Genomic DNA, 11,089 nt, shown 5'->3' with positions numbered 1-11,089 from the left:
AATAACTTTATTAGTGATGACAGCATGGATTTGTCCGATTTCTAACCATTAATATTTTAAAGCGAAATAATCATTGTTTGCTCATGCGTTTTACTTTTGTACTTTTTTTTTGCGCATGCAATCAGCGTACAGACTATATTGGCATGTTCTGATGCGTTAACATGTTCATCTGTTTTTTGTGGGTGTGTTTGTGTGGGTTTGTTAAGTGTGTGTGCCGCTGGGTCCTTGTCGCTTTGTTTTGTTTTGTCCTTTTATAGATAAAAGATTCTGTGAAGTTATTTGTTCACTTTGTATGGTTACATATGCAATGTCCTTATCACGATGATCTAGCACACCATCAAGCTTCATATGAGAAGCTTTTTTTTTTTTTTTTTTTTTTTTTTTTTTCGTAATCATCACTGGAACTAAGAAGGAAACCATGATTGTTCTATTCAATCTGTTAATACTGTAACGCGAGACCCTCTCACTACTAGTACTAATAAACCTCTTGGTAACGCTGCCACCACTCGGTCAACCATGGCCAGCTTTGTGCCCATACACAACAACCACAATTAGGTACAGCCAGCAATCCAGGCAACCAAGACTCCATACTTCACTAGTCTCACATTCTATCTCTGGTAGTCGTGAATCATATCTTTACCGAAGGGTCATTCGATGACAGGTAAGAAGTCCGCTGTTGACGAACTATGCGCTGCCTTACTACTAATTATGCTACCAAAACAGAAAGAAAGAAGATATATCTAGACGATCTAACAAGCTCCCATGGCCCGTATTTCCTAGGTCCAATAGCAATACTGTGATTACGAGCTGCCTAGAGTTTGCCTGCTAATGTATGCGTATTGCGTGTTACATGCCACCTCACTAGCATTCACACCTGCAACGGCACTTGTCATCTCACATGTTAAAGTAAAGCCTGCTAGTGTATGTGTATGCCTATCGTGTATCACATGCCACCTCACTTGCCATCACCACAGTGTAAGTATAGCCTGCTGTAGCATTCACACTTGTAATGTCACTTGTCACATCACATGCACCCCACAGTAGCCACTACACTCGCCAGCACGACTGTTGCCACTACACATGCCACGACACTTGTCACGGTAAATAAGTCTCCTACACTTACATTGGTACTTATTCCTCTGCCTTGGGTAAGCTATGGTGGGGTATACACTTCAACAAAGAAGAATCGAAGAAAGCTGTCAAATACATTTGAAAACCAGTTTATTACATAACCGATTCATTCTATTCCGTTCCATTCACAGCAAAAGATACAGCTGTCACACTGGCTGTATTCATATTGTTCACATCTGATCTTGAACAAAACTTACACTGATTCATAATTAAAATTATATTGTAGGCAGTTACACTTGTAACTCATAGGCAAATACACCTTCACTTGCAGTTTATACTAACGACCTTCAGAATCTATTCTGAGCATGTCTGAGTCTCAGCAAGGATTACACATGTCGTGTATGTGCACGCACTATTATTATCATTCAAAACTGGGTCGTTACTAAAAAGGGGGGGGGGGGGCTTTAAGATCAATGCCTTAGCATGTCAATAAACAATGGCCAACTGATTTACATAGTCAAGGTTTTATTAGAGTCACTGTAGATCTTCACTCCACACAAGTTATCTCGCTTGTGGGTCTTATCTTTCCACTAACATTTCCTAGGATGAGATCTTGCGTTAAGGCTTCCCACCTTCTTTAACAATCGCCATATCAGTATCACTCAATCTGGTAATTGGCCATATTACCCTTGAATCTTTCTCTGGGATAAACCCACTATTCCACTCAATCCACCCTTCCAGGATTCCACTAATGCCACCGGCCCTAGTACTCTGTTCACATGTCACTCACTCTGTCGGTGTACATGTTACTTGATACTACATACTAGTGCTTAACCAGCACTTGCTTTCAACACTTGCATCTATCTGGTCTCAAGTTTAATATTCCGTAAACTTCCAGAAAATAATGCAGCTAAAAGAAATCACACCTAGAAAAGTTTCACTATTAGTAACAAGTTTGTCGACATTACTTGTCACTCGTCCCTTGCTTTCTGTGATCTACAAGCTTTTCACACCTGACTATGAAAGCTCTCCTATTAAATCAATGTATAACTGTAGTTATATTCAGTGACATCACGCTAACAACACTTGTCATAACAAGTGTCGGTAACAATTACACTTGCCGCAGTGTCAAGTGTCAACAAGACAGAGCCTCAGTCACAGGGGAGGGGGGGGGATGTTCCTTGGGGCTGTATACTTTTGATGAAGTGACACATGTAACTTTCTTTATTCAAGATTGTTACTATTGCTACTGTCAGTGTCAGCATTTTCCTTGTTCAGGAGTTAAATCAGATGACGTTCACTTTCCCTGTTCGGGATTGCTATTGCAGGGGTACCCATTTCATCTGATCAAATGCAACTGCACTTCGACCTTTATCTCAGTGGTTACTTGAACGTTCCCTGTTCGGGATTGTTCGCTCCAGTCCCGTTGTGAAGGGGGGGGGGGGGGGGGAATAACCTGGCTACTGTCAAGTTACATCAGTAAACTCCACTGCTTTGAAAAACCACTATGCTTTAATACATGTATATGCTTATAAGGGCATTTATAGTGACACATCGATAATGGGAACTCGATAATAAGTGGCAATTTAATGGGACATGCTTATAAGAGCATTTATAGTGACACATCGATAATGGGACATCGATAATAAATGGCAATTTAATGGCTAATGGGACATGCTTATACCAGTAGAATCATTATCCACAATCCAAAACTCATCTCGTCAATTTCAATAACATTTGGCAACTTTCACTAACAAGTGCAACACTTGCAAAGGTTCTTAATATCCATGGTGTTCCTGGTCAGTAACATTTGCCATAGTGACAACTGTTGTAATTTGTTTAACTGTTCCTAATCCTTTCAATTGTTCTTAGTCCGTTTTAACTGTTATGATCCGTTTAGGAGTGGCAAATACTTAAGCCAGGGTCCCAGACCCTGTTCTCCTTCCCTATCACCATTGTACTCTTACCTATCATTGCAAATGTTAATGAGACAAGTGAAAGAATAAATGCATTCGTAAATCGACATGTCCTAGACTCTTTGAGTGTCTTATTATCTACTTGTCATATAGAGAGAACTGGTTGAGGCTAGACTGTAAAACTTTGGATGACAGATGAGACTATCAGTCAGCTTGCCATCCTCGACCTGACCCTAGTCAAATTGGTAGTGACAATATTTTGTAGTTGTCACTGTAAGTGTTCATCACTTGGCCAAAATTATATTACTTGTACTTGTTTCACCTCGTCCAGTAATCTCTTTACAATGACTGCATGTAAAAATGTGTCTTTGTTGGACAATAGCAGACACATACATTGTACACTTGTATATAAACTAGCACTTGTTCTAACTGAGAAGCTATATCAAATAAAATTATTATATTTCACTTTGTTTGAAATCGAATTTGGGAATCATATAAAAACAGAATGAGGTAGTCTATATTCCTAGTTTGAGAGGTAAATTTAGAATTTGATACCAAAAAGGGAAGAATGATTTCAAAGATTTGGTTGTGAAGGAAACTAACTATCCTAACTTCTTCTCTAAAATACTTCCTATAAACTTACTTGAAGAGTGTCAACACTGGAAACAACTGGAGCAAGAAGCTTGAAAAGGGCGGGGACAAGAAGCTTGGAAAGATGTCAAAAGCTAGGTGTGGCGGAGGAAAGTTTCTTGCAAGGAGAGTGATGCAAAAAGTTCTTTAGCATCACCTGTCTACCCTTTTATACGAAACCCCAGGATCCACTGTCACCAAAATCTAATTTGCATAATCAGTGCCAATTGGTTGAAAGTAATACCTCAGACAACATAATAATACTGATTGGTTAATTCATTTCCAATACATTTATACATGTCCTTATTATCAAAGTTCATTGACTCTACAAGCAGTTCTCTTCTGTGTACGACTCTACAGACAGTTTTCTTCTGTGTCTAACATACCCACAAGACTCATTTGACATCAAAAATGCCACTTACTCTCCTAATTTCAAGCCATAAAACTTGCATTGATAAAAACTAAAATATCATACCCAGATGAATATGATACCTTTTATTACATTAATCACTATTTTCCTTCCTAAATGTTTCACAATATTCCATAATGTATTGGGCTTAACCCACTACTTTCACTGCTACTGGTACCTCAATTCGTATTTGCCGGTCAAAACAATGTGGACACACCCACTACTATAGTATGCAAATGAGTGTCTCGGTGAGTGACTTTCCATTCATAATTCCAATCACTACTGCGTGTTACTGCGTAAGAGATGTCTTACGCCGGAAAAGCTTCCGTATGCAGATAAAAAGAATGGGCGGGGCTTGACTGGGAATCACGCACACACAATAAACCAATGCGCGTACTCAACTTGTCCGTGGGGACAAACCGGAAATCAAGTCGTAAACAACTTCATTGTATCCATTCATAACAGTGTCGGAGGTCAATAACTGTTACAAGAACTACAGAGGGCGCTATGCCTAAATACCACAGCTTCTTAGAATTCATTTCCCTATCGCCAGTAGCGATACACAGAACCTAAATCTTCTTTATGAATAGACTGTCTCCTCTTGAATTACATATATGAATCTTTCTGTACTGTGCTTCTTAAAGGGAGATATATATTTTCGATATGTATTTATTTTTTTTTTTTTTTGGGGGGGGGGGTATATGTCACACTACCCCCTTCTCACTAATGGCTGTCCCAGCCATTGACATGTTCATGTCTTTTGCTTAACAAAACTAGTGTGAAGTAGCAAAATAATTATACACAGGACACATTCCTTCTTTGCCTCCAAACATCATCAGAAAGCATTAAAAATTAATTGGTTACACTGTATCAGATTATGATGTCCTTTTCATCTTCACTTGCATCTTCACTTGCCTCTGACACTTTATGTGCCACTTGCTCAAATTTCACCTTAAACAACAGCTGCCTCTTGAACAATATTCTTCACAAAGCTTCAAATGTAAAACTTTCAACTGCAATCATTAACTGCAAAAGCAGGTACAAATCTTATAACAACTTTCAACAACAATTTCCTCTTCCTCTTTTAAAATACATGTAACAATTTCACTTGCAAGGATCAATTGCATAAACACTTGTGAATCACTTATAAATGTAACGATGAACTGATGATTTCTTCTGCTCTCAACCTCTACAGGCGCGGAGTGGTCTCGTAAAAGAACTTGGAGATCTTTACTTCCTCGACAACCCTCTCTCCACGGAAGGTTCCCATCTTCTCGGTGTGGACCTCCACCTTTACCAAGCGGTGCTCCTCACCGCCAGGCACCTTCACTTCCATGTGGATGTTAAACCCAACCGTCTCAGTCTTCACCGTTGTCTGAACAGGTACCTCTTCTTTTTCGACGTCACTGTCCGACTCACTCTCGCTACTATCGCTGCTACTGTCACTGAGGTTTTCGATTTGTTTTATCCGCTCAGCCTTCGCGGACGCAGTGCAGCTCTTCTCATGGATGGGGTTTGGTGCGGGCGTAGGTGTTGTGTCCAGACCGATCCTCTCTGAGGGCTTAGGGGCCGGTTCCTTTAGTGGGGTGGGCTCTGTGCTGACGAGGCTTGGCAGTTGCATCTGGGGGGGCGGGGTAGTCTCCTTCCTTTCCTTCCTCTCCGTGGACTTGTAGGTAGGTGCACTGTCCCTCCTTGGTTCTCTCTCCTCCTTGCGAGGTCTCTTATGACTGGATTCCTTGTCCTTACTTTCTCTATCCCTCTTCCTTTCCTTCTTATCCTTTTCCCTCCTGACAAAGTCATCGGTGGCCGCCTCGAATGTTAAATATTTATACTCATTACCGGCTTTTGCGTGGTTGCGCCGATAGTGACGGGCAATCTCTGCACGTCCCTCATTCTCGTAGATACAATAGTCGCACTTGAGGGTAAGTGGGTATTCATGCTTCTCGTGCATGTGGGCCTGCATTGCTGCCTTATTAGTCATTTCCCTTCTGCAGATTTTGCAAGAAGGCATGGCGTCAGTTCTGCGTTTGAGAAAAGTAAGAAAAGGAAAAATACATCGATAACAATGTGACAATAAATGCATCATCGCCAGAGTAGTCATCTTTGCCTCGCCTATGTTAAATGGATTCCAGCTTACAGATCAGTATACCTCCTAGGCCTTACTCTGTTTCTGGATGGGTTTCGCCTCACTGTTTGTTCCTTTACCCAGTTTTGCAATGGGGGGCCATGATACCTCTTTAGTCTATCTACATGCACTACTTTAGGCTTCCCTCTCGCACTTTGTTGAATGCGATAGATTACATCTGACATTTTAGTGAGAATGAGATAAGGTCCAGTCCATTTGCTCATAAGTTTTGGGCTCAATCCTCTCTTTCTTTGAACTCCACTCAACCACACCCACTCTCCTTCGCTGTAACTATTCAGCACTGTGTTCCTGTCATAATTATGTGATTGACGTCTGTCAGCTAACTTCAATTTCTCCCTTGCTCTTTCATGTGCATCATGTAGCCTGCTTCTTAGTTGATGTGCGTAATCTTCATCATCTCCCTCTTGATCAGGTTGATGGACAGTGACATCTACCGGCAGAGCAATTTCACGGCCGAGCATCATCATGGAGGGTGATTCATTGGTGGACTCTTGCACAGCAGACCGGTAGGCCATCATCGCATACGGGATTCTCTCATCCCAGTCCTGCTGATTGCACTCGGGGTCTAACATCGATGCCAGCATGGCAATTAAGGTACGGTTGAACCTCTCCACTAAACCATCTCCCCTTGGGTGGAAAGGGCAGGTTCTCGTCTTCTTAATGCCCAACAATTTGCACACCTCCATCATCAGATTAGACTCGAAATTTCTCCCTTGATCGCTGTGAAGCTCCTTGGGTACTCCATACCTGCAAATAAACTCTTCAACCAACACTCGTGCAATGGTATCAGCTTCTTGATTGGGGAGGGGGTATGCTTCCATCCCTTTGGTAAAATAGTCACCGACCACGAGAATGTACCTGTTTCCACGATCACTGACTGGAAGTGGTCCCAAAATATCAGCTGCAACTCTTTCAATGGGGGCTCCTACTCTGTATTGCTGAAGGGGGGCTCTTGGTTTCCTGGGGGGATTTTTCACTCTCGCACACACTGAACACTGACGCACCCATGATCTGACATCTGCCGCTAGGCCGACCCAGTAGTAACGGTATTGCACCTTGTGAAGGAGCTTGTTTACCCCAAGATGACTACCAGTTTTGGAGTTGTGAAGCTCACTCAGTATCGTCGGTCTTAATGTTCGAGGGAGGACGGTTTTCCAGTTTACTGTCTTGCCATCATCTGATTCCCATCTCTTCACGAGAATTCCCTCTTTGACTTCTAATAGGTCCCAGTTAACCCAATATGTTTTCACAGCTGCCGACAAACGTGACACATCCTTCCATTTTGGTTTTGTGTTTGATTCTTCTTTCCACCTTCGAATATGCTTAATATCAACATCTGCCATTTGTGCCTTCCTGATGACATCACTGGTAAGATTAGGTACTAATGTCACAGCTTGTAGCTTGCATCCTATCTCTTCTACATCCTTATCAAAATTACTTTGAGAGTCTTGAAGTCCATCTCCGTCAGCCATCCTAAAATGAAATGTAATACAAAATACACTTGTTAAATCCACTAGTCACAAATTCCTACTGCTTATCACTACAGATATCCTGCATCTGCCCACACTGTGGACATGGTCGCCGTGACAACCCATCTGCATTGTTGTGGAGACGACCTGATCGATGATGAAGGGTGAGTTTGTACTGACTGATTATTTCTAACCATCTTGCCAGTTGTCCTTCTGGGCTCTTAAAATTCATGAGCCACCTTAAAGCTCCATGATCTGTTCTGACCATCACATCTTGCCCATACAGGTAATGTCTGAAATGCTTGAGGGAGTCTACTACTGCCAACAGTTCTCGCCTGGTTACGCAGTAATTCTGCTCTGCTCGGCTCAGCGTTCTACTTGCGTATGCAATCACCGGCTCTCTTCCATCTCTCTCCTGTGACAAAACAGCTCCAATTGCAAACTTGCTTGCATCTGTGTCGAGGAGGAACTTATCTCCGAGTCTTGGATATGCTAGAATTGGTGCCGTGGTGAGACGCTCTTTCAAAGTTGCAAATGCTTCCTCACATGCACCTGTCCAAATGAAAGGCTGGTTCTTCTGAGTCAGAGCAGTCAGTGGTTTTGCAACATCAGCAAACTTCTTCACAAATCTTCGGTAATAGGAAGCTAGTCCTAAGAAACTTCTGACTTCTGTGGCATTGGTTGGGGTGGGCCATGAAATGACAGCTTCTATCTTGGCCGGGTCTGTGCTAACCCCCTTCTCAGACACAACATGTCCAAGATATAGCACTTCCGTCTGAAATAGTCGACACTTGCGTGGCTTGAGCTTGAGTTTAGCACTGCGTAGCCTGTCAAAAACAAGCTTGAGTCTTGTCATCACTTCAGTAACAGTTGATCCAAAAACGATGACATCGTCAAGGTAGATGAGTAGTATCTTCCCATGCAATCCAACAAAGACTGTTTCCATCAGCCTCTCAAAAGTGGAAGGGGCATTACACAACCCGAAAGGCATGACCTCAAATTGGTAAAGTCCTCCTGGTACCACAAAGGCTGACTTCCATTTTGCTTCATCATCGAGTGGGACTTGCCAGTATCCGGCAGCTAGGTCTAGTGTGCAGAAATACTTTGCACCTGAGAGGCAATCAATCGTCTCATCAATCCGTGGTAATGGGTACGAGTCTTTCACTGTGTTCTGATTAAGCATCCTATAATCAACACAAAATCGCTTTGAACCATCCTTCTTATCGACTAACACGACAGGTGACGACCAGGGGCTGGTAGATGGAGTAATGATTCCGCGTTGGAGCATGTCATTCACTTGTTTTTCTATTTCTTCTCGTTGACCCATGGGTGGTCTTCTTGGCCTCTGCCTTATAGGTGCTTGGCAGGTGGTGTGTATGCTATGCTTTATCTTCTCAGTTCGGCCAATGTCATCATCATCTTTTGAGAACACATCACTGTACTGGCATAGAAGTGCTTCTATTTCATCATGATACTCGCAACTGACGTTTGCCTTGGCATCCATCCCTAGCTGGCTCAAATGTTTTGGTACCGATGGGGTTTCATTCTGCACGGTGTTCACTTTCATCATCTCTCCATCCTCAGTGAAGCATGTGATGACTTCTCCATTCATCTTCATTGTCATTTTGTCACAGTTGATAGAGGCATTATTCTGATGCAGAAAATCCATGCCCAAGATGGCATCTTGCTCTATGTCTGCTACTACCACTTCACATTTGTACATCGTAGTACCTATCACTAGATTCAGTTCAGCTTCTCCATAGACTCTAATGGGAATTCCATTTGCCTGCCGCAACATTAACACTGAAGGAGTCAAATTTCCAACATCAAATTCCTTAAGTTTACGAAAAGTCAACTCTGAAACAATTGTAATCGTAGCTCCTGTATCTACAAGAAAATTGATCCTCTGATTTCCACAATTTGCTGCTATGTACATTCCATTCGTGATTTCTCTCACTGTACAAATGATGGTCTGTTTTTCCAGTGTCTCATTACTTAGACGTGTGGGCCTGGCTGGTAAGCTGGCTTCCCCGTGGCCCAGCGAGAAGACCTGCTGTCGTTTCCCTGCCTGCATTCTTTGAGAGGACATCTGCTTGCATAATGACCTTTTTGCTGACAATTGTAACAAGTAATGTTCGTCATGTCAGGTGAAGATCCAGTTGCCAGTTTTTCAATCTTTGCAGCCAGTTGATTGAGACTAGACTTTAATTCTTCCATCTCTTGTCTGATTTTTCCATCAACAGGTTCAGCCTTGGTATCCGGTGACCTAACATCAACAGCTCTGATGGGACGTGCTGGGCGGTGACGATCACGTACACGCTCTGACTTCATGAACGACTCCGTCGCCAACGCGGCTTGGATGGCGTCATCTAATGTGATGGGATGGGAGCGGAAAATACCAGCGCGAATTTCCGGTTCATTGATAGCCTCTGAAAAGTGAACCTTTGCCAGACGCTCTCGTGCTACAGTGTTCAACTCTGGGTACGCAAGGCTAGAAAGTTCACGGATCGCTTGCCCGAGCTCCTGTAGACTTTCATCCTTGCTGCGCCTCCTCATCCTCAGCTCAAGAAGAAAGTTTTCTGCTTGGTCTCCATGTCCAAAGCGTTTTTCCAACTGGATCGCAAGCTGCTGGTATGATATGGGGGCGTCACTGGGTAGGTTACACAGGACTTTGAGTGCCGGTCCCTGCAGTCTAGTTGCAAGAAACTGTCCAGCTTCCTCATCTGTCCAGCCATTCAGCCGTCTGCAGACATCAAAATGACACTTGTAGTCAGCCCAGGGGGTTTTTCCGCCAAACTTGTCAGGCAAAATGTCCTTGCGAATCTGTGCACCAAGCAGTCGTCCTTCTCCCTCGGTTACAGCTCGACTCGAGACGTAGTTAGGGTTCCCTCGAAAAGCAGCGGTGTCGTACTCGCGACGTTTGTCAGATGGGATTGCATCCCCATACTCTCTAACTCGAACCGCAACTTCAGGATCACTCTCATCCATAGCCCAACTTTTCTTTGATGGAGCACCTGGACTGTTAGTGCCTACTGAAAGTGTTTCAGCTGCTTTACTTTCACTTTCCAGATCCATCTAAGTTTTGTCAAAAGAAGTGTTCTGACTTTAACACCTCTATCTACAAAGACCTAACTACCTTTGCAATCTATTTAAATTCTGAACCATTTAACTCGTAACTTTTTTTTTTTCTTCTTCTTTTTGTGATTCTACTGGAAGGGGTAAGCATGTCCCATTCTACAACTTGAAGGTACTTATTACTTCACGCTTAAGGTGTGCACTTGACACATATCCTGCTCGTACATGAGTTGATATACAGTATGCAGTAATTACCTAACAATGAAATTCAGTTGACAGTTTATATTCTTCTTTACTTTTGTATACCATTACCAAGGCAGAGTGAACTAGCCTATGTTCTATGATACTCTCTTCCTGAGACACCCATAGCAAC

The 11,089-nt window shown here is 42.7% G+C and overlaps 1 long non-coding RNA gene across 1 annotated transcript; it reads left to right on the top strand.

Annotated features, from left to right (window-relative positions):
* Window positions 1-454: 454 nt before the first annotated feature.
* On the top strand, window positions 455-10,880 carry LOC140246261 (uncharacterized). The gene is made up of 5 exons (XR_011902454.1): window positions 455-661; window positions 5,222-5,409; window positions 6,585-6,766; window positions 7,719-7,805; window positions 9,885-10,880. It is a non-coding gene; the product is annotated as an uncharacterized lncRNA (long non-coding RNA).
* The last annotated feature ends 209 nt before the right edge of the window (window positions 10,881-11,089 follow it).

Source organism: Diadema setosum, chromosome 2 (assembly GCF_964275005.1).
Source record: "Diadema setosum chromosome 2, eeDiaSeto1, whole genome shotgun sequence".
In the NCBI taxonomy this organism is placed as follows: Eukaryota; Metazoa; Echinodermata; class Echinoidea; order Diadematoida; family Diadematidae; genus Diadema; species Diadema setosum.
The sequence above is the reverse complement of the archived record's forward strand: the minus strand, read 5'-3'. Positions and strand labels throughout refer to the sequence as shown.